General features: G+C 36.0%; 1 pseudogene; it reads right to left on the bottom strand.

The window, feature by feature from the left end:
- Positions 1-604: 604 nt before the first annotated feature.
- LOC103671899 lies at positions 605-24,733 on the bottom strand (annotated as a pseudogene).
- Positions 24,734-25,531: the final 798 nt, after the last annotated feature.

Genomic DNA, 25,531 nt, shown 5'->3' with positions numbered 1-25,531 from the left:
CTTCAACCTTGGCTCATTTGTCAATCAGCAAATCCCTGAGCCAATCACTTGCTACATTTTATCAAGACCATGAGAATACAAACTGTCAAGGCCATCATGCTGGTCTTAATGAAGGATTTTCAAAGAAAGCAGCCCTCGCTACCTGAACTGGCGCTGGTAGGGCATGGACTGAAATGAACCCTGTCATATTTTATTATTTTTGTATACCATAGGTGTTCATTGAGAATGCAAGTTATTTAAAGGCAGAGGTCTTAAAAATCTTGTCGGGGTACCCAGCATATGACTGAACACAGAGTTATAAAAAGAGAAAAAGAAACGACTCATAGCTGAATTGAATTGAAATATGGCTCCTAAAATTATTAACAACAAACAGGAGTAAAGGGATTTGTTCATTTGATATTGTAGAGTCACTGCCTTAGAGTAGTGGAGTCTACAGATAGATTAAACATACAGAGCTATAAGGATTGAAAGTCGTGATGATCCGCCTTCATGAAAAATGACAGCAGAATTCTCCTAACATGCAGCATATGATGAAAGCACTTTGTTATCATTCTTTCATTTTTTATTTGAATAATAGATGTCACCTGAAAAGAAGCCTTGACCATATACTTAATCTTTTTTTTTTCTTGATTAATGCAATATTTAATTGTCTTTTCTCTGTCAGATCCTGAGCCAACCACTTTCCCCAGGCTGCCTGAAGAGGTATAGGAAAAGGAATATTCAGGGCAGTTGAGACACTGGAGAAAGACCTATGGGGGGTGGAGATGGCTCCTTAACACCGGAAGAGCCTGAGAAGGGCCACCATCAGGCAAAAGAGCCACATGGCCTCCAAGAGGGCAGAGCCCAGAATAGCATAGGAGGAGAGCTGTTGCTTCAGAAAAGGGTTCCTGGCATAACCAATGATGAGGCTCCCAAACATAGTCCCAGTTCCATCCCCAGAGACAGCCACCCCTACCATGGCAGCCCCGGCCCCAAGTGAACTTGGCTGCTGTGTCTGTGTCCCTTGAAATGGCGGCGGTTGGAAAGCTTTGGCTGGGGATAAGTGAGGTCAGGGGACGTGGGGCTGCCAAGCTGCTGAGGGTCTCATCTGTCGGTATCTCCAGTAGTTTTAGTACCACTGCAGACAGTGTTCAGCTCAACAGTTGAGAGGTGCTCCTGACCAAGAAGGGGGTGGAGATGAACCTTGCACAGGCGTACGTTTTCAGGGGATGAGGAACTGTGGCTGGAGACCTGCCGCCAGTGCAGAGAAGATAGAGCTACACTCAGTCTTTTTCAAGCTGACCCAGCTCTGAAGTTAGAACAGCAGAAACTCTGAACATTTGCCTGGAAAGAAAGGAATTAATATTTAGCCGAGATACCAACACTATTTTGATGGGGTTTTCTTTAATAATATAGGATAGGAGACTCACGATAGTAAAAACATTGGCCAATGGCAGAAATCTAGACAATTTTTTTTTAATGTAACAAGTCCATCTCTAATGAATACCAGAAGTGGTGGTTTTCAGAAGTGATGGTGGTGGTATTCAGAAGTGGTGGTATACCAGAAGGCAAGGGCTGTGGGAGTTCAGAGGAAGGAGGGCAGCAAGGGCTGCCCCCATGCGGGAGAGGATACCCTCTCTCAGAACGTCTCTCCGTGCTAAGGACTCACACTGTCCCACCGTCCCCCTCAGACCTTCTCAGAGGAGATTCTTTAGATTTTACTTGGATAAAGATAAAATAGGTAAAATGCTAACAGTGAACAGATTATGGGTATTCCCTTTGCTTTCCTTATTACCTTTCTATACACCAAGCAGAATAAAAGACGTAGTTAATGACACATGCAAAAGAAAACAAAGACTGATGAAAGAAATGCAAGTAACTTATAAATACACATAATTGTGACCATATGCTTCTACTTTCTACCTCTACTTTTCTTCTTTTTCACCTGTGTCTTGCTCTACTTTATCCTCTTAAACCCAGCTTCAGTCCTTTCTAGAATGGGCATAATATACGCGTAAAATAAGAAAACCACATGTAATTAAAGACCTCGCTATTGAAAAATATACTGTTATATGTATTGGTGTTTTTCAAGCTTAATTTAAATCAAAGAGCTTCAGGGCGCCTGGGTGGCACAGCGGTTAAGCGTCTGCTTTCGGCTCAGGACGTGATCCCGGCGTTATGGGATCGAGCCCCACATCAGGCTCCTCCGCTATGAGCCTGCTTCTTCCTCTCCCACTCCCCCTGCTTGTGTTCCCTCTCTCACTGGCTGTCTCTATCTCTGTCGAATAAATAAATTAAAAAAAAAAAATCTAAAATAAATAAATAAATAAATCAAAGAGCTTCTTTAATGTACATCTATCGACATCCATTTGTAGTGCCTTTATTGATGCAAGTGCATATGCAGATCGGTGTACTTATTAGACCTTCATAGCTCAATGAGTTTTTTATAAAATAAACACTTCTATAATAGCACCAACATCAAGAAGAGAGAAATTACCAGCACTCTGATAAGCTCTCCTATTCTACCTGTTTCTGCCCCAACAAAAGTATCTGCTGTCCTGACTTTCATCACCATAATACAAGATTTTTTTTTGTATAGTGCAAAAATGGAACCGTACTATATTTTTCTGTGACTTCTTTTGTCCAAATTTATGTTTATATAATTATATTTACATTATCCATCATATAAACATAAATTCCTTGAATAAATGACCATTTAGATTATTTGCCAAGTTTTTAATTGAGTTATTTGCCTTTTTGTTGTTGAAGGGTAACAGTTCTTTACATATTTTAGATACAAGTCCCTTATCACCCAATCTGTGGGCTGTCTTTTAGCTTTCCTTTTTTTTTTTATTCCTATATAATTAACATACAATTTTATGTTAGTTTCAGGTGTACAACATAGTGATTCAACAGTTCTATGCTTTGCTCAGTGCTCATCACAATACGTGTACTCTTAATTCCCTTCACCTATTTCACCCATCCGCCCTCCCATCTGGTAACCACCAGTTTGTGTCTTTTAACTTTCTTGATGGTGTCCTTTATAGTACAAAATTTTTTTAATTTTGATGCTCAATTTATGTATTTTTAAGTCATTTTTTTTGCTTTTGTTACTCAAGTTTTAGTATCTTACCTAAGGTCTCTTTGCTAAATCTAAGGTTATAAAGATTTATCCTTGTTTTCTTCTTCTAAGAGTTTTATAGTTTTAGTTTTTGCATTTAGGTCTTTTATCCATTTTGAGTTAATTTTTGCATATAATATGAAATAAATGTCCAATTTCATTCCTTTGCATGTGGCTATCTTGTTATATCAGTAGCATTTGTTGAAAACACTGCTCTTTTGGGGTACCTGGGTGGCTCAGTTAAGTTTCTGACTCTTGATTTTGGCTCAGGTCATGATCTCAGGGTCATGGGATTAAGCTCTGCTTCCCACTAGGCAGGGAGTCACTTCTCTGCCTCTCTCTCTCCCTCCTCCCCTCCCCTGCTCATGTACGCTCGTTCTCTATATATAAAATGAATAAATAAATCTTTTAAAAAAGAGAGAAAGAAAATACTATTCTTTTCCTATTAACGGTTTTGTCACTGTTGTAAAAAATCAGTTGACCATAGATATATGGATTTATATACAGACTCTCAATTGTATTCCATTGATCTATATATGTCTATTCTTGAGCAAATACTGAAATATCTTCATTACTGTTGCTGTGAAGTAAGTTTTGAAATCAGGAAGTTTGATTGACCCTACTTTGTTCTTTTTCAGGATTGTTTTGACTATTCTGGGTCTCTTGTATTCCATACAAATTTTAGAATCATCTATTAATTCATACAAAGAAGTGAGCTGAAATTCTGATAGAGATCTCAGTGAATCTGTATGCAGATCAGTTTGCAGGGTTTTGCCCCGTAACAATGTTAAGCCTTTTAACCCATGAACATAGCCTATTTTTCCCATTTATTTAGATCTTTTCTAAATTTATTTAGCAAAGTTTTGTAGTTTCCCGAGTATAAGCTCTGTACTTCTCTTGTTAAATTTATACCTGAGTATTTCATTCTTTTTAATGCTATTGTAAATGGTATTGTTTTCTAAATTTAATTTTTAAATTATTTAATGCAAGTGTATAAAATACAGTTGTTTTTTAATATTTTATTATTTATGTTTATTTATTTATTGACTTATTTGAGAGAGATCACAAGGAAGGCTGAAGGGTAGAGGGAGAAGCAGACTCCCTTCTGAGCAGGGAGCCCAATGCAAGACTTGATCCCAGGACCCTGGGATCATGGCCTGAGCTGAAGGCAGATGCTTAGCAGACTGAGCCACCCAGGTGCCCACAACTGGTTTTTGTATAATGATCTTATATCCCAAAACTTTGCCAAAATCATTTATTAGTGTTAACAGTTATCTGTCGGATTCCTTGCTATATATAAAATCATATCATCTGGAAATAGAGATATTTTTATTTCTTCCTTTCCAATCTGGAGACCTTTTATTTCTTTTTCTTGCCTAGTTGCCCTGGCTAGAATCTCACGTATAATGTTGAATACAAGTGGCAAGAGTGCAAACTCTTGGCTTGGTCCTAATCTTAGTCTTTCACCATTAAGTATGATGTTAACTGTGGAATTTTAGTAGGTACCCTTTGTAAGGTTGGGCAAGTACCTTCCTTTTTTTTCTTTTCTTTCCTTTTCTTTTCTTTTCTTTTCTTTCATTTTTAGTGTGTTTTACCATGAAAGAATGTTGGATTTTATCAAATGTTTCTTCTTTGTCTATTGAGATGATCATGTGAGGGTTTTTTTTCCCCCCTGTAGGCATGATGTATTACATCAATTGATTTTTGATGTTAAAATAACCTTGCATTGGGGCACCTGGGTGGCTCAGTTGGTTAAGCATCTGCCTTCAGCTCAGGTCATGATCTCAGGGTCCTGGGATTGAGAGCTGTGTGGGGCTACACACTCAGCAAGGAGTTTGCCTTTCCCTTTGCCCCTCACCTCCAGTTGTGCTCTCCTCTTTCTTTTTCTCTCTCTCTCTCAAATAAGTAAATAAAATCTTAAAAAAAAATAGCCTTGCATTTCAGCGATATGTACCACTTGGTCATCGTGTAGAATTATTTTTGTGTGTTTCTGGATTTGATTTGCTAGTATTTTCTTGAGGATTTTTACATCCATAAGAGATAGTAAGACATAATTTTGTTATCTCATTGTATCCTTGTCTAGTTTTGATATCAAGGTGATACTAGCACCATAAAAATAAGTTGTGAAGTGTTATTCCCCTTATCTATTTTGGAAGAGTTTGTGAAGAACCAGCGTTAATTGGTAATTAATAGAGAATCATTTACAAGATAGAGGTTAGGAAGTACTGTTTTTGATAAGCTAGTTTCTAGACAGGATAACATACCGACAATCTTTTTTTCCCCCCAGTTTTATCTTGAGACTCCTTTTGATTTTCTTGAACAGTTTAGAAAAGTGGTTTTACAGACAGTAGCCAGAATTAATTTTTTTGTTTTCAGTTGCAATTTCCTGATGCCTACTGAGATGGAATGTTGAAGTATGCTAGAAACAATTTGCTCAACACTGATTAGGATTTAATAACCAGGTATTAGTTCTAAAGTTAATTACATATTTTGATTGGTTTTAATTGTTGCTGTTATTTGGTTGCTGTTTCTCTGTTTTGGGGTTTTTGGTTTGCTTTTTTAAGGATATGAGGCAAGGGTACAATGACCTGGTTGACAGTATCCTCCAGAAAAAGATATGCAGGAACACAGTACTAAAATGGCTTGGGTTTATGATGCAGTACAGGGTTGGGGGGAGAAAGCACACCATGCAGAAACATGGAGCATCTCCATAGGAGGAGGTTAGAAAGAACTTACTACAAGATGTGGGCTGTGAGTAAGTGTTTTAGAAGATGGTTCAAACAAGTGAGGCTTTGGTCTGAATTGGATGCTCTCAAGAACTGTGGATAGTTCTATGAGTAGAAATAAATCTTGCTGAGAAAGGGAGAAGACTAAAGAGTAAAGCTAAAGCTGGGACAGGTGGATGTTTGATATTTTAGGGTTTGCACTGTGATGTTTTGCTCTTGGTCCACATCATGAATTGTTCTTGTTTTTGTCTCACTTCTGAAATTGATATTCTGTAAAATTATTTATGTCCAACAGGAGAACATAGTGGCCTAGCTGTAGGTCACTTCAGCTCCTAACAACATCGAGGCCTAGCTGTCATAGTCAAGCAAGTCCTAACTTTTTAGAGGTTAATTTTCCTTTTTTCACAGATGAACTATATAATAAATAGTGCATTTGTCATAAAGTCTTATGCGTCATTAAAGTAAAATCAAAGGACCATGGTGATATAATTAAATTTGCAACATTACATTTTGTACATTAAAACAAAGCAACTCTTCTGTGCTACTGTTTCTTTTCCTTGCTCTTGTCCACAATAAAAAGATATATAAAGCACTGTGTGATCTAGCAGGGAAGGCTGGGGGGAAGGTGTATAGCAAGACTGTGACTAGATCTCACGTTTGAACAAACAATATAATCCAAAATGTGGTCTAATAATTATGGCCCCTCGTGAAAAACAATATGTCACTGAAAAGCAATAGCTTTCTAATAATATGACAAATATTATTTCTAAATCTCAAAGTCAGCAATAAAGTTTGAGGTCCTCTATTTATATTCTAATCTTTCACTAGGTTCTACACTATCAGTTTACTAAGTTTCATGTTAACCTTGGAGATTTAAAGGATACTGTTCGGAGTAAATCAGCTGTTTGTCCTTCAGAACAGTGAATTCAACTTAAATACAGACTCGTGGGAAGATCTGCTTTTAAAACAGAGCCAGTGTATTACAATTTGAATATTCCTTTATTTCTTTTTTAAAGAAATTTGCTTATTTTCTATTCATATTATATTATGAAAGTAACCTGGCATCAGCATTACTGATGAATTTGTATCACTGGTGGAAAAAAAAAAATATATATATATATATATGCCAGTGTAAGCTTAGAATTCAGATTCACTTCAAAAAGGAATTCTATGTGCAAGTTACAGATCAATGTGTAATGAAGCAGATCCATGTTTTTGAAATGATGCCAGAATACCCTGGGCATTTTTTTCCCTGGTTAAATTTGCATTAGGTAACACGTATTTTTGCACACCAAATTATTTTAGAAGACTACTTGGTAGTACTGGTTTACATTGTCAAAATAATTTAAAAATTCACTGACATTTTTTTAAAAGTATAAGTACATGCATTTGATCTAATGTTATTGAGCCGATATCCCATCATATGTACAATTACATTTTATAATACTTATTCTTTTAGGGCAAATACCTCTGCTTTACTCTTACTTATATAAGGTTGACTTAGCTATTCATAAACTATTCCATATAAGTTGCAGATAAATTTGTTAGGCTTATCTACATTTCAAATTGGATATGTCATTGGAGGACAATGAGTCACTCAGGATAATTGACTCATTTCTAATAGTAAACTATTTCTTCTAAAAACAGGTAGTGTCTCTTGAAAAATTACGATCTTTTATATTCTTAATTATTTCTATAGGGTTTTTTCTGCATTATACTCAAAATAAATTACTATATAAATCAAAGTTTTCATTGTTAGTGTAATGGTGTCCTATTTTAAATTTTCTAGTTGGTGCCAAGAACTGTGAAGGGTCTAAGATTTTTACCCAGTTTGCAAGCTAACAAATTAGCCTATCACACTTTTTTTTTCTTTTTAGATTTTATTTACTTATTTGAGAGAGAGATAAGAAGAGAGAGTGGGGTGAAGGGCAGAGGGAGAAGCAGACTCCCCGCTGAGCAGCGAGCCTGATGTGGGACTCTATCCTGGGATTCCAGTATCATGATCTGAGCCAAAGGCAGATGCTTAACTGACTGAGCCACCCAGGCACCCGTATCACACTTTCATGGACGTCAGCAGGAGAAACATGACTCTTGGGTCAGAGACAAAGGGTAATTTATTACTCACAGCCGTAACAGTAGCCAGAATATTAGTTTGTTGCACTGACTCTCTAAGCTCCAATTACCACAGGGAGATGAGAAGTTGTCCAGAGAATGACTCTACATGCAGTGGGAGGTGTTACAAGGGAGGAACTCTGAAGAAAGGGAACCCACACCCTTTATAATGGAAGATAAATAATTCTGTCCTAAATACAAACATCCTTTGAAAGATAGCTTGGAACGAAGGCAGTCAGTGCTTTTGTCTCCGAGACACCTGAGAGAGCCGTAGAGTACTGCCTGTTATTTCTGGTGTACACAAATGATACTGCCTCTCATAGGCCGATTGTGTGTCCAGGCAACTTGTCAGACTCTTCTTTTTTCTTAAAATTTGTACCCTGATTCTGTTGTTGGCTTTCCCTTAGGCGGATGATTAAACATCTGCGTATAATGACACCTGTGTATTTTCTTTTCTAATCCTTACAACTCCTAATTCTCTTTCCTTCTTTTAACCTGAGGCAGAACTTCCAGTGGTATGTGACATATGGCTTTGTTCCTGATCTTAAAAAAATCTACATGTATCTAATATTTCTCTGTCAAGTGTAATATTTGCTATTGGTTCTTGGGTACAATTTTTATCCAGTTAAGGAAGTTTTCTTTTCACTTATTGATTTTTTTCATTTATTGATTTTTTTAATTAATAGAGATAACCAAAAGATTGTTTTTTTTAATAGGCTGAATATTATTGGTAGATCTTTCTGATACTGAACCATCATTATGTTCATACTCAATCATGTAATTAAATAAAACTGTAGGATTCAGTAAGCTTATGCAGTATTTTAGGATATATATTCCTAAGTGAAACAGGGCTGCACTTACTTTGTCATTACTTTTATGGTAATCAGAACTACACTAGCTTCATAAAATGACCTGGGCATCTTTATCTTATTCTATTTTGTGAAACAACTTGTATAACATAGGAACTTAATATTATTTTAAAGTTTGTATGAACTCACTTCAAAACCTTCAGTCCTGGCTTTTTTGTTTTGTTTGTTTATGTCTGAAGGGGAAATCTTGGCTACTACTTTAATTTTGTTTAAAATTTATTGTTAAGTTTTGGAACAGGGCATTTTGACACTGTATATTTTTCTAGAATTTATACATTTTTTAAGTTTTTAAATTTGTTAGTGCATTTGATAATTTATTATGATAATGGAACTATCAAAAGTAGTAGGACTAGGACAAATTATTTAGTAGAATGGGTTAAATAAACTACTTCAAGGAGAAAAATGAAAGTGGATGCCTACTTAACAATACATTCGAAAGTGGCTAAATGGATGTGAGTGGGGGGATGGGACGTGAGTGGGGGGATGGGCAATAAGGAGGGCATGTGATGTGATGAACACTGGGTGTTACACTCAACTAATGAATCATCGAACATTATATCAAAAACTAATGATGTACTATACGTTGGCTAATTGAATTTAAATTAAACACACACACAAAGTGGCTAAATGGATTAATGATCTAAATGTGAAAGATAAACTATAAGACAGTAGAAGAAAAAATCGGATATCTTTATGATCTACGGACAGAAGTGTTCTTTAAAAACAAAATTTTAAAGTCAGAAATCATAGGACCAAAAATTGATGAATGTCATTACATCAAAAGTAAGGATAGCTCTTCAGTGAAGGACACAGTGGGAGGAGGTGTGTAAAGGAAAGAGAGGTTTAATAAAAAGAAGAATGAACTCTTGCTATTGGCAGTGACATGGATGGAGCTAGAGTGTATTATGCTAAATGAAATAAGTCAGTCAGAGAAAGACAAATACCATATGATCTCACTTTCATGTGGAATTTAAGAAAGAAAACAGATGAGTATATGGGAAGGGGGGGGGGGGAGAGGGAAACAAACCCTAAGAGACTATTAAGGATAGAGAACAAACTGAGGGTTAATGGAAGGGTAGTGTGGGGATGGACTAGATGGGTGATGGGTATTACAGAGGGCACTGTAATGAGCACTGGGTTGTATGTTAAGTGATGAATCACCCAATTCTATCACTCGATTCTACTCCAGAAACCAATAGTTAATACGTTAACTAAAATTTAAATTAAAAAGAGATAACTAAAGGATACTTATCAATAAAAAAATAATAAAAAAGAAGACATGTATGTTATAAAGACAAGCTTCCCAAAACCCACAGCAAATATAATGTTTACTGGAAAATGTAGGAAGCATTGTCTTTTTTAAGTGAGAGTTGAGCAGTGATGCCCAGGAGTTTTGTTTGCAATCATAGGCACCCAACATTGAATACAACAAACTAAAATCCCAGTCTTCATGGGGCTTTTGTCAGGTTGGGTCTTTTGATAATGGATCTTATCTTTTGAACCTGTACCTAACGGGAAGATGTTGGTCAAAGGGTACAAACTTTTAGTTATAAAATGAATAAGTTCTGGGGATCTCATGTACAGCATGGTGATTACAGTTAATAATACTACGTTGTCTACTTGAAATTTGTTAAGAGAGTAGATCTTAAGGGGCGCCTGGGTGGCTCAGTCGTTAAGCGTCTGCCTTTGGCTCAGGGCGTGATCCTGGCGTTCTGGGATCGAGCCCCACATCAGGCTCCTGTGCTGGGAGCCTGCTTCTTCCTCTCCCACTCCCCCTGCTTGTGTTCCCTCTCTTGCTGGCTGTCTCTCTCTCTGACAAATAAATAAATAAAATCTTAAAAAAAAAAAAAAAGGGAGAGTAGATCTTAAATGTTGTCACCACAAGAAAAAAGGCAACTATAAGAGGTGATGAATGTGTCAATTAACTTGATTGTGGCAATCATGACACCATATATATATATATATATATATAATTTATCTTATTTATTTATAACATTGTATACCTTTAAAAAATCATCACATTGTACAACCTAAATAAAATTTTTATTTGTCCATTATACCTCAATAAAGCTGAGGGGAAAAATGGAAAAAAAATATGTGTTTTTTATTTTATTTTTTTATTTTTTTATTTTTAAAGATTTTATTTATTTATTTATAAAACAGAGATAGAGACAGCCAGCGAGAGAGGGAACACAAGCAGGGGGAGTGGGAGAGGAAGAAGCAGGCTCATAGCGGAAGAGCCTGATGTGGCTCGATCCCGGATCGCCGGGATCACGCCCTGAGCCGAAGGCAGACGCTTAACCGCTGTGCCACCCAGGCGCCCCAAAAATATGTGTTTTTTAAAAAGTTAGTTTAAATGGTTCTGGAAACCCTGAATTTTATTATTTGTATCTAGCAAGATTCAGGGAGATTTTTTTCAGAGATTAACCATTATTTTAATAAACTGGTATACAAAGAAGTAAGTACACGTGATGGAACAATGGGTAAAGAATCCATTGACTAATTTAAATTGAGTATTGAGTACCTATTGACTTAAAGCAGTATTCTGTTATAGAATCTATTGTAATTAATTTTTTTTTTTTCCTTGAACATTCATTCTGTCTTTTCTGACATAGCCCAATTTAGTGTCACCATATGATTCGGAGTAAGAAGCTGATTTTCAGAAGAGCTATAAATCAAGGAAACAATTTTTTAAATAAATTAGTTAATTTAAATTCCATAAGATTCAGTGAGTCAGAAAACGTTAATGAATCTTTTGGTTAAATACAGCTCTGCTATACATTGGGTCATCAAGTAACAAAATGTGTATTAAAGTGGTTTTTATGAGTAATAAACATTCATATTCTTCTGAGACTGTATCTTATCATCTAGAGAGAAGGGTAACACTTTGTTCTTTTAAATAAGCTTCAAATAATATTGCCTGATGAGTAATGAGCAGAGGAGCTAAAACAATTATATTTTTATCTTTTTTACCATGGAATTAACTTTATCTTGTTAATTTTGATTTTTAGGCATAGAAGAGTAGAAAATGAAGCCAACGTTTAAAAAAAAAAAAAGATAAATGAGTCACCAGAAATTAGATTTCATTGACTAATGTGGTTTATCACCTTCTGTATGTTTATAACAAGCTAAGAAAAAATTGTTCTGCTATTAGGGAAAAATTTTTGTTTTGGGTATTGTTTGTTTCTATTTATTTTGAACCTCAAAAAGCAACACTGTGTTGGCTGAATTAATTGAATAATTGCTACCAGGTGAAGTTCATGTTATATATGACTGGAAAGAAAAGAATGTACTGATTTTTTTTTTAATCCAAGAGATTTCTGTTTTAATCACCCAATATTTTAGGAGAGGTGCATTGGAGATATTTAAAATCGATACTGAATTGTGTAGAGATCTCAAGTCTAATTAGTGATAAATCCCAGTATCTTAAGTGAACAGCTTTAATTTAGTGTTTCCAATGTACTTTGCTAGTATTTTACCTGGTACAGAGCTCATATGCCTATATTTTAGTGAAAGCTCTCTGGTATATTTCACACATACGTATTTCTTTATAGTTAATTGGAGTGGTTGACTATGATTTCTCCTACCATGGTTACAAAAGAATGGGAAGCATTAGATGAACAGATTATATGAAGACAAACCAAAAGCTACAATATATCACATTGTCAGTTAAAGATCAATTGTAAAATGAGATCCAGAGAAACAGAGTGCAGAGAATCAATACCAGAAAGTCATTTTATCAGGGTTTAAGAACTGGTTGAATGCTATATAGGATCTGTAATTTAATATACAACAGAGAAATTTGAATAATTAAGGACTCAGATTTCACTCTCTTGACTCAACGAGGACTTTAACAAAGAAGGTCAAATTTAGGTACCATAAAACGGATAGTACTTTCTTGGCAGTCCAAAGTACCCCAGTTTACTGTTACATAGGGATATGGAAAATTCTAATTTGGAGGAGTGGGCATGAAAGTAAGACAATATTTGAGACATGACAAACTGCAAAAAGGCCATTTTCTCACCTCCTCCATTGTTCTGGCGTCTTCTCCTTCCTCTCTTCATCAGTGTTACTACTATGAGAGCGTCACACTTTTATATAATCAGGTTACTTTAGCCCGTAATTGATGGGCCCAGTGGAGGGCCTCTGATCCAACCTTTCTCTTAGAATAATAATTCTTTTCTCTAGGATTTGTGGACTCAGAATTTTAAAAGATTCAAGGCAGTCTCTTAGGTAATTGAAGCTAGAAAGATAGAAGATCTGTTAAGCCCAAAGCCCTTAGAATCCATGTGGAGAAAGCAGGTAGGTATGTGTTGACAGCAAAAGGAATAATGCCAACATGCATAGTGGAAAAGACTTTACTCCCAGGAGCAATTCTCTTGGCCAAAGATGCTTATCTGAACTTCTGCTTCCAGAGAATAGAAGCCACACCATTCCTCTACTGGTATCCAAAATTATCAGTGAAAGGAAGTTTTAGTGATTGTATCCCTTTCCAGTAAACCAGCGGGGGTACCTCTGAATGTATTTCTAGTTTAATAAAAGTAAAAACTCTATTTCTTGCTTTTGCCTCCACCAAAGGTCTGTGAACCAATTCAGGATGATCTAATGTATAAGTGTAGAAGGTCTCAGGTGGTCCTTTTTTTTCTTTAAAGCAATATTGCTATCATCGAAATTAGAGTCAGCAGGGAGCTAGTGTTGATATGGGGTTAAAAGCATCATCCCATACTGGGTAATCAATGGGTATTAGGTCAAGTTATGGTCTTGCACTGTTTTTGCTGGCTGAAAGTACTGTAGGTGAAAGAAACACAGGACAGCTTACTTACAAATTGCACTTTATATAATATGTAAAGAAAATCCTTACAAGGAGACTTTAGAGTTGCCTGGCTTTCCCTAATTTAGTAAACAAAGGCGCTTAGAGGACATATTGACAATTGAAAAGATGGACTAGAGAGGAATCCAATGCTTGATTGTAGTTTCATACTAAATTTTATTAAATCTAGTGAGTATTTCAGTTAAATAAGTATGAAAATATTATAAAGAATGGGCAGTTCAGATGACTTTCTGTGGATGGAAATCTGCAGGGGGGGAGGGGATACAAACAATGTATTGATAGGAAGAAAAACCACTTTTTACCAGGCAATTTCACCACCATATATGGAACTGCATTTAGCATTTCCTTCTTAAACTCCTACAGTCTTTGAGGAAGAAAGAGTCGGGAAAATGAAAGACAGGTATTTCCTGGCATAAAATATCTTCCTATCTTAATGTAGGTTTTCATAATCAATATAGATCAGACTGTTCCAAGTTGATTTAACCTATAAAAATGCTCACCTAAAACTGTTATAGTTACCTACTTACGAAAAATATTCATTTCCAGTGGATATCAAAATAATTGACTCAAATTTGCTCATGAAGAAAATAATACTCAAGAGGCAGACTTAATGTTTAAACGTAATAGCTCTGTATGTACCAAAAAGAAAGTCAAAATCTCGTGCAGTTGAACATTTTTAATACAGATAATCAGAGCTACCATTGACGGAGGGACGTTTACTATGTGTCAGGTGCTTTCCCTAGTTCATTTCATGTGCATTCTCTAATTTAATTCCCACAAGCTAAAAAAGTACTGTCATTCTCATTTTACAGAATAGGAAAGAAAATTTGAAATTAGGAAAAAAAAAAAACCACTTGCTTTACAACCCACCTTTTCAATAAGCATTCTTTGAGTACTTGTTTTATAAACACTACTGGTTGGTGCTATGGATTAATAACAAGGGTAGTAACTGTCCTTTCCATTAAAGACTATGTCCCCAAAGTTGCACGGCATGTGTTGCTGGCAAGAATTGAACCTGGTTGTCTGTGACCTGACATCCTTGATCTTTGTGCAATGTTATAACATCTCCCTCCCACTTTCTCCCCTCCCCATCCCACCAAAAAAATTAAAACACAAAGTGTTAAATGAAATAATTGAAATCAGACCTAATTCTAAAGGAAGTTTCCCCATTTTGCTACACCAGTATGTGGGATTCTTTGGTTTTAAGAGAATAAAAGGTCAGCACTAAGGCCAATGAATCAAAAATCTTCTGTCAGATTAGACAAGCAGTATGCTTCGGGCCCTCTGATAGATGGGAACACATAGAAGGCATCAGAGCATCTGCTCTCTGAGCACTTTCCAAAATATCTTTCCCCTCAGTTCTTAACCTGGTGTTTGCAATTCAAAAGGCATCATAATCTTGGAGACCTTTTCCAATTACAGATTTCATTTTTAGTCCCTGAATTATATATTTTTTAAAAAACCCTCCCTTTTTATTTCCTGACCAATTCTCTTCCATATCCAAACTCCCCGTAAGGTGCCCTGTCATCTAAAAACTATATTCTTTCTGAAGTAAATTTTCTTTGAGGTCTCTTGTTAATTTTCTTCCCTAGCCCAAATCCCATTTATTAAAAGTGTTCCAACAGTGGGAAAGCTTTTCTGAGAGATCCTGAAGAGGATACTTTTCATACAGATAAAATGGCTAAAGGAGAGAAAAATAGAGCCCAAGTTCAGTTGTCTCTTCAATTAGGTTGGCATGGTCTTCGTAGCTGTAATCTATTTAACTGCTTGCGAAGCTGTTAGAAACCCAAACACCATAAAATGAAAACTGAAATTTGCCTGATTTTGTGACTTAAACTGCTCTGCATCTAAAATGTCTTCAGAATAGGTTATATACCATGAATGTCTAAGCAAAGGCAATTTTTAAAAATGCACAACCTTTCATTTATTGAAAGCATAGTATGTGTCTGACAGTGTTCTATTTTGTATATTAATTTAACCTTTGAAAAAAATCCTAGGAGATAGATACCTGTTTATTATTATTATCCCTGTTTTGTCTTATTTAGTTTTTTATTATCCCTATTTTAAAGTAAGGAAAATGAAGTGAAAGGGAAGGAGATAACTTGCCAGATTCTCATAATTAGAAAGTTATACAATTAATATTTAGTCTACAAAAATACTCATCATGTGATAATAATGTTTCAAAAAAAGATAACGTGGTAATTTCTGTGACCCAGTGTAAGACCATAAAAAACTAAAGTCTGTTGAGGTCAGGTCTAAATGCTCATCTGCTTTCACTATTTTGGCTGAAATAACTGCCAACCTCTGATATATTAGCCCACCAAGCTATCTGGTTTGCCAGTCTAGAAAATGCACTAATTTTAATTAACCTCCTATTTCAGCCACTTATTTCTTAATTTATTATTCAGGCTATAAATATGATTTGTTCGACAAGTTTAGTATTTAGAAAGCATTGCCTTGAATTATTAAATTAAATTTAATACTACTTAATCTGTCTCCTGCATTTTATGACTTTTAATTAACTGCACATTATTTTTTTAAATTTTATTTCATCAAAACTAAAATCTTTCCTTTTGAACATATAAAATCAGTCCAGTGTCTGTTACCTCTGCACACAAGTACTTTTGATTTATAACCTTCATAACCTAAATGGATCTGGATCACTTAATAAATTCCAGTTTTAAATTTAATCATGCTTTTAGATAATACTCTAACATATAGGAATTTCTAGCAAATTTAAATTTTCTTTAAATTTAGAAAATGTTGTGACAGCTCTCTTCAAAATGCTACCCTTATAGAGATAAGAGTCTTATCCCTGTTTTTTCTCTTTTAGAGCCTGTAGCTTTTTAAATAATGTGCAAGTTTACACTGGTGATTGCCTTAGTCAAAAAGTGCATTATTGACATGGTGTATTTTTCAGGGGAACCATACAATTCATTTTTGGTTTAAAATAAATTAAAGGAAATCCTTAATGGCCATGCCAATCCATTCTGTTTTTTGAATAGCTGCATTGTGATTGGGACAGTTGTGTGTGCTGATAGTGAAAAGTTCCCATCCCTTTATCTCTATACCCACATGCCAACCCACACACATATAGATACATAAACACACATGTGTACAAACACATACAAATGCAATATATATATATATATATATATATATATATACACTCAGTGATAGCTCTTTCCCACTTTATTTATGAATGTGTATGTATATGTATATATGTAAACAAAACTAAATTATTATTTTTAAAGATTTTATTTATTTAGAGAGAGAAAGTGTGTGAGTGGGGGGGAGGGCAAAGGGAGAGGAAGAGAGAAAATCTCTAGCAGACTCTGGGCAGAGCCCCACATGGGGCTCAATCCCATGACCCTGAGATCACATGACCTGAGCTGAAATCAAGAGTCAGATGCTTAACCTACTAAGTCACCAGGCGCCCCAGAAAACTAAATTTAATAGAACCACAAATACACATTAAATGGTATTCAATAGGTTAAAGACTGTTACATCTTAAATATCATAAACCACATCCAATCGTATATTTAAAAGCAGATAATGTCCAGTGGCCTCACCTCTTCCCTTTCTCCTGCTCTACAGAGCCTTTGGTGCTGAGTCTTAGACTTCCTCTGAGCCCTTGTTTGTAAAGCCACATTTCAACTCCACAAGCACATGTAATGAGAGAAAACGTAGAGCCTGCAAAACTGCAGTGATTATAATTTTATAATGTTGGCTTCCCTGAGCCTGTCTCCAACAACCATAATTAATGCAATACATCCGTTAGCTTCTCTCAGGAGTAAAAAGAAGGATCTAATTGAAACCTTGTAAAGCAGTTTCACAAGTGAAATGGAAAGAATATTGGCATTTATCTACCAGCCCCACCTTTACACAGTCACAGATTATTAATGTTTCATAAAAATGTTGTAAACCTTCATGCTAATATCACTACAACTGATGAATTTAGGTCAAATAATGACAATTGAATCTTTAATTGGTAATGTTTAATAGAATTTCTTTTCTGGAATGAGAAGCTATGGATTCTAAAAATTATTCTATAATTAGTAATAGTCATTTTATGATTCTGAAGAACTTCTAGACCAGCATGTCTAAACTTAAGAGAGAAGAACTATTCCATATTCTAATAAGTAACATGTTGATTTATATAAAGATGGTACTGACAGCCTAGATAAGATAAGCTAACCCATTCTTCCCCCACACTTGGCTGTGTTTGGCATCACTCTGTGAACACTGTAAGCAATGCAGGTCGGAGTCTCAGTTTTAATTATGAAAAATAGTACCTGTTTTTTCAACTGCCCTCCTCTAGTCTTCCTCCTCCTCCTCCTCCTCCTCCCCCCATTCTTTCGCCTCCTCCTTCTCTTCCTTCTGCTGCTGTAAAATAGGAAACCTGAATTCTGAGCTCTACTTATAGTATCTTTTTCAAGAATCTTTACCTGTTATTGAGGGTTTTTTTGCACGGATTTAAATCTCTCATACCCAGTAGGTACTATCATCAAAGGAATTACATTCATTTACTGTAGGATTCATTTACTGAGGAAGAATTTGCTGAGCATCTGCTGTGTGCTCAACAGTATATGCTCAATGATCAGGCTTCAGTGTATCGACAGACCTTTGTCTTCGTGGAACTTATCTTCATAATCGTTCAGTTTATTGTGTAATATCCACATGGCTTCTTCATTGACCTTTGGTTTGTTTTGGAGTGTATTTCCTAATTTTCAAATATGTGGGAATTTTCTACTCATTTTTTGTTACTGATTTTTAGCTTAATTTTGTTGTGGTCGGAAGACCTACCTTCTCTGATTTTAATGTTTTGAGGACTGATGAGATTTACTCAAAATGTGGTCAACTTTGTTCAGTAACCCATGTGCACTTGAATGTTTATGTGATTGTATTGAGCAGTGTTTTATGTATTTCCACTAGGTCAAGTTTATTGTTTTTCAAGTTTTCTATATTTATTTTTATATTTTTCTACTTGTTTGATCAGTTGCTGGGAAAGGCATATTAACTCTCCTACCCCAATTATTGTCCATTTCTTCTTGTGTTTCTATCTTTTTTCCCTTTATTTGAGACTCTTATTAGGTCTATACAAATTTAGAATTATAACCCCCTAGTGAATTTAACCTTTCATTATTATAAAACATCTTTCCTTATTAATACTAAAGTCTTTTGTATAAAGTCTACTTAACTTGATATTGATGGAGCTAAACCAGCTTTCTTTTGGTTAGTGGAACATATTAATTTTTTTGGGTTGTGTAACTTTTCTGTATCTTTCTATTCTAAGTGTAACTCTTGTATGCATAATATAGTTAGATTTCATTTAAGTTTAAATCCCTGTTATCTTTAATTGATTAGCTCATTTGCATATGGCACAACTACCATTGTATTGCATTTAAATCTACCACTTTGTAACTTACTGTCTTGTCTGAACTACGTTGCTTTTTCTTTCTTTTCTTCTTTTATGTTGATTAAATGTCATTACCCCATTTTTTCCAGTCTTTGCTTGACAGTTACTCATTTTCTTTATTGTTATTTTATGGTTATCCTAGAAATTACATTATAAACTTTGACTTATTGAGTTCATATTGATTATGATGTGATTTTAAAAAGCATTTCTCATCCTAATATAATAGTTTTTTACTTAAATATAGGCATTTTAATATGTTTTAGCTGTATTTAGTGTAAAATCTTTGAGTGTTAGGAATGGACTATTTAGTTTAAGCATAAAATATCTGTATGTGAGAGTAAAATAACAGTACACAAATTATTGTGAAAGCTGGGATTAGATCTACTTTTTTTGTCACAGAGCAGGATACTGTCCAACCGTGACCTGAATTTACATTTTTCATATGAATGTTCAGTATCTTGTGAACAGTATAAAGGCAAATAAGACACAATCCCAAAATATTTAAAATTAAATAAAATAATTATAACCTTAAAGATAATAATAGAAAGAATTCTTATCTGGTCATAAAGAACAATTTTTAGAAAGTTCTTGATAAAAGAGGGGGAAAAAATCTTTGGTAAGAATTTGGTTATTAACCCATAGCTTTCCACTAGGCTGATAAGAGGAAACTCCAGAAATATTACCATATATTCTATTGTACAGTTGAGGGTATAGTTCTTAACTTTCCCTTAAGGATTATCTTAACATGATATTATTTGTGGAGAAAGGCAGGAGGATAGTATAGCAGAGCTGCTGTTGCTCAGTCTGCTCAGTCCCTACCTCGTCATTTTGGTGGATTACTGCATACTTTCAATGCCTAGTGTCTGAATCTCTTTGCCTCAAGGTGGGTCTCTGTGGAAGTTTAAATTGTTGCACTGCAGCCTTGCTGTCACAGAGAAGTAATGGCTCATCAAAACAGCTGCCTACCAAAAATTGATCTGAGTTGGTATATAAATACCCCAACTCCCTCACCCATTAGGGACAACGACTTTGAGATTTCTGCGTGTAGTTTAAGCTCCAGTTGTCCATGATGATAACTTGTTTGGTAGTGTATCCTTCATTGGCTCATTCCCTTCCCTATCTCCGTGTCCACTTCATGACTTGTATTTCCTGAAATATCTCACAAATAAACTACTGACACTTGAATGATTTTCTAGGTATTAGCTTCTGGGGTAACCCAAATTAAGATAGTTGGTACTAGCAGTGGTTTAAGAAGCAGCTCTTCAAGATAAAATTTTGAACTTGCATCACTCAGTGGGCAGATGCTTCTAAGACCCCATTACTAGTAGTAAGTAGGGTAATGAAAACCCCAGAAATGCTGTAGCATTACAATAACCAAGACCCATACCTGTAGTGAATTAGGATACAAAAGAAATAAAATGCACTGGCTTGTGTATCTCTAGAGATATGGGACAATAATTATTGTAGGAGTGGTGGATTTTTTTGGTCATTAAGTAATTTAAAAAAAATGAAAGTCATGTCATCTGGTATAACAAGGCAAGCCACAGGCTGTAGCAGCATTAAAGAGATTCTCCCATCCTACAACTAGTGAGCTCACTGAACTGAAAATCAGGCCCCAAAATAAAGGTATAAAGAAAGCTAAATTCACATCCTGGCAAGTCTTCTATACTCAAGTCAGAGCCCTGATAAGGGAAGGAGAGAACTTTAAGACCTTAGATGAGATATCTACATACACTGTTTGAGAACTTTGAACCCTGAGATTTCCTGGAAGCCCCTGGGCTAACAGAAGTGGCACATTCTTCTTACCAGACAATAACAGCCTCTCTTCTTCTGGAAACCATGCAATGACTTCACTTGAGGCAGGTATCATGTACAGTCATGTTTTTGTTTTTGATTTTTTTTTTTTCTTCTCCAGAGCTGCTCCTCATTTCCCTCTTTGCTTCTATTTCAGTAATCATGATTATGACTCAGCCTGGCCCAACTGGAGAAGCACCATCCCTATCTTATCAGTTAGCTATTGCTGCATAACAAATTGCTACAAACTTAGTGGCTTAAAATAACAGACATATACCACAGATTCTGTGAGTCAGTCTACATATACTTAGCTGGATCATCTTTAGTTTCTCACACAGCTTCTATCAAAGTGTGAACCAGGGCTTCACCCTCATCTGAAGACGAACCGGGGAAGCAAATTCTCCCAAGCTCGTGTAGTTCTGGGCAGCGTTCAGATCCTATAGGCTGCTGGACCAGGGTTTCCTAAGGGTATTGCCTGCCTTATACAATAAAAGCAACATACATGTGCAACAGAAAAACTTAAAAAACGTGATCAGAAGGCTGATGTCAGCTATGATGATGCAAAATCATAGCCATATACCAATCTCAAGGGAGCCTTTTCCCGAAGAGGCTGCATCCTTTTGAGGAATACTCTATAAAACAAAGCACCTATACATAATACCAGATTTTATAATCTTTCCTCAAAGAGACCTAAAGAAATTTACCAGGGCCCACTTTTATCATTTGAAGCCTGTTACACAGTCTGGGCTAACAACATACTGGGGAACCCACAATGTCCTCATAGACCCCTAGTTAGGATGCATTGTCAATCCAGTGATTCTACAGAGCCCTCACCTCTGAGATTTCTCAGTCCATAAGTACATAATCAGGATGCATATACTTGGTTGACAGGGCTCCTGTACTTGCAACCTGACCTGTGAAGGACTGCAGTAATGGTAGGAAGGTTCAAGTAAAAACCTCCAAAAGTGCTCGCTTCCAAGCAGGTTGGGAAATAAAAAGCAATACTGTATCCCAGGTGGAAGAGCAGAATGGCAATGGCAGAGGCCTAAAGGATATAATGGTGATGGTTTTTGTTTTCATCCTATTTAATTGAGAGGTCTACATGCCTCTCCCCCCCCCCCCAAAAAAAATGGAGTTTGGAAATGATAGCAAGTAGCATGCACTTAACCAGGTGTTATTTCCAATTGCAGCTGCTGTGCCAGATGTGTAACTTTACTAGAACAGATCAATACAACCTTGAGCAGTTGATATACAGTTATTGATCTGGCAAATGTGCTTTTTACCTCCAATACTAATCAGGAAAGAGGATTAGAAGCAGTTTACATTCAGCTGGGATAGATGGTACTATACATGCATAGTCTTGCCCCAAAACAGCATTAACTCTACTAATTTTAACCAAATATCATCAGAAAGAGTCCAGGTCATTTAACCATTATACAGAATATGTAGCTGGCTCTCTATATTAATATCTTATTAAAGAATTTACAATTTTAAGTTTTCTAAAGTAATTAAGAAAACGGATGTCAGGGCCCATAGTCAAGAAGAAACCTGTCAAAAGTTTAGTCAAACTGACAAGAATGTTAAACTTGTCTTGGTCAGGGATCACAGGGTGAGTGATTTATTGTCAGTCTATCCCATATAATATCACCTTGGATCAAGAAACCCATTTTATGGCAAATGAAGTGAACACTGAACATATGAGCATGCAGTTCTCTAGTCCCAGATACACCTCATCACTTAGAAGCTGCCAGCCCAATAGAATGTTAGCATGGCCTCTTGAAATGCAGAGCTGAGACACCAGATTGTGGATGATGCCATTCATAGTTGAGCGCTGCCCTCCAAGGTGTGGGGTACAGTTGAACCAAGGACATATGGTGTTATAGCTCTGATAGAATAAATAAATCTAAGAAACAGAAGATAGAAACAGTGGTTCTTCTCACACTTCCAGGTACTCACATAAGGAATTTGTACATCCTGTGCCTACAACTTCAAGCTCTGCTGGACCAGAGGTCCTGGTTCCCAGGGAGGACTCTTCTAATAGGCAACACAGCAAAAGTTCCAGAAAACCTAAATGCAGGACTGCTACCTGATCATTCTGGGCTTCTCCTGACTGAAGACCAGAAAGCAAAACAAACAAAATGTTACTTGGCCAGCAGGAACAATAGATTCCGATTATCGTGAGGAGGTAGGATTGCTGCTACATGACAGAGGTAGGGAGAATTATGACTAAAATTCAGGATATTCCCTGAGCAGTCATCTGGTGCTTTTATGATGAGTGGTATTCATTAATGCGTAATTACAACAAGTATGCCTTACAAGGGCATGTTATCCAGGGACACAGATCCCTAAAAGATGAAGGTCTGTGTTTGCTTATTGGGCAAGACCAGTGAAAAGCTGGCTGAGAGTGAAGGGTCTGTAGAATCACAGTTGGTGAAGGAGAGGGAGTGTGTTAGTTTGTCCCACTTCTCCTTCCATTTTTTTCAATGAAACTGTGACTGGCCACCACGTGAAAAACAGTGATGATATTGAGCTATTGAGTGAATTTAACATGGGACATGGGAGGGTCAGTCCAAGGCAAGTAAATTGTTACAGATGCTTGTGGTGCCCCACCCATGTCCCTTCAAGCCTTAGCATGTAAGTGCATACTGATTTTCCACTGCAGTCATTATCTCTTTGCCTGAAGGTTTATCTGGAACCTTTTGTGCCCCCTGTTCACCGCAGGCCAAAAGTGACAGAAAAATAACACTTCCACTGACTCCAAGAGTTAATTTAAAGACACCCCAGCCCCCATGGTCCCAAAAGGAAACCTCTTTGTGCCCTGTAATCTGCAATGGTTCCCAGACTTCTAGTTGTCTACAGTGGCAACTGCTTGATTGAATCGTTGTCTCAAGGTCCGCCCCTCGGAAAATCTGAACTTAGACAGGCTTTGAGATCAAACTGACTGGGGTTCTAAATTTTGTTTGGAAACATCTCTTTATAATATCTTTCCCTTCTTCTCTTCTTCCCATTCCCCCCCCCCATTTTGCAACAAAATTTATGTTAGAACATAATTTATTTTTGCAACTTAAGATTGATAAATTCTTAGTAACATTAGCTAGCAAAAACTGATAGTAATATTCATTTTACAGAATATTTATCAGTGATAACTTCATAAGGTATCTAGTTTTATATCTAGACTCTCTTTAAAGAGTCTTTTATTTAATGATAAGTATCTTGCTTTAATAAATAGAAGCTTAAAGAAAGGTATTTTATACTTATACCTGAATAATAGATATAATTACATTAATTGTGTAATTTTACATGTTAATTTCCACAGCACATGCTAAGAGTAGTTGGTGTTAGAATATATTCAGTAAAAGACATGTATTTGAACGTTCTCAGCAGTGTTATTTATAATAGCACCAAAATGAAACTACCCAAATTGTCATTAGGACTAGAGTGGTTAAATAAATTGTAGAATAGTTATCTAATGGAAGACTATGCAGCAATAAAAATTAACAATATACAACTATTAGCAACCATATGGATTATTCCCACAAACAAAAGGTTGAAACCTCATATAAAATGGAGTCCGGAAACCAGACGGAGGTGCTCTCATGCCCTGCCACCCGTTGGAGTGGTAAAGTAGATTTCTTCTGTTGGGAATGCAAAATATGTCTTTTGCTGTTGGAGCCTGCAACTAATCTCCTTGCCCAGAAACAAGTTCAACCAATAAGAAAAATACACAGCTCAGCCAGTAAGAAACCATCACCACCCTGAACTCTCACTTTCCTCCAATGGGCTTTCATCCAATGCAGCCCCTTCCAACTTCCTTCTTTTCTCGGTAAAGTAACAGTCCTCTCCTTTGATCCAGACCTGCCTGTGGTTTGCCGTAGGCGGCATGTCTCAAATTGCAATCACTCTGCTATTTCTGAATAAATCCGTTTTGCTGGTAAAATAACTGCCCATTTTACTTCAGGTCAATGGTGTTGACTAAAAGAAGCCAGTCACACACACACACAAAAATACATACTATCTTTTTTGTACCAAATAATCCATGCTGTCAGCAGTCAGGGTACTAATTACTTTGGGAGGCATGCAGAGATAGGAAGAGGGCATAATGAGGGCTTTTGGTGAGTTGACAATATTCTGGGTTTTTGTTTTTGGGTTTTTTTTGTTTGTTTGATGTGGCTATTGGTTGTACAGGAGTGTTCAGTTTGTGAAAATTTAGTGAACTTTATACTTACATTATGTGTGTGTGTGTGTGTGTGTGTGTGTGTGCGCACGCACATACTAATAAGTTAAGAAAACCTAGAGTCAAAATCGAAGACACTGTTCTAAAGGTTATCTGGCACAACTAGGTTTTATAAAGAGTAGAGTTCATTATTTAAATACATGAAAATATTTCCTTTGGCATTCATCATGATTTCAACTCAAGTGCTTTATTACTGCCAGGTAATTGATTCCTATTGTATCACCATCTCTTGGGTAGTTTTGTGGTATTTGAAACTCCAACATCCATACAATATGCATCAAAGTACTTTTTTTACTTAGTTAAAATTCATGAGAGGCTTGACAGATTCTGATTCAAAACATTAAATGTATCCTTCAAATTAATTTCTTTGATATTACTTTGAAATGCTTTAAAATTGGCTTTCAACTTTTTAATTTCATTACATAAATCATAACAGACAGACAATA

This window comes from Ursus maritimus, unplaced genomic scaffold, assembly GCF_017311325.1.
Source record: "Ursus maritimus isolate PB19 unplaced genomic scaffold, ASM1731132v1 scaffold_6, whole genome shotgun sequence".
NCBI classification, from domain to species: domain Eukaryota; kingdom Metazoa; phylum Chordata; class Mammalia; order Carnivora; family Ursidae; genus Ursus; species Ursus maritimus.
The sequence above is the reverse complement of the archived record's forward strand: the minus strand, read 5'-3'. Positions and strand labels throughout refer to the sequence as shown.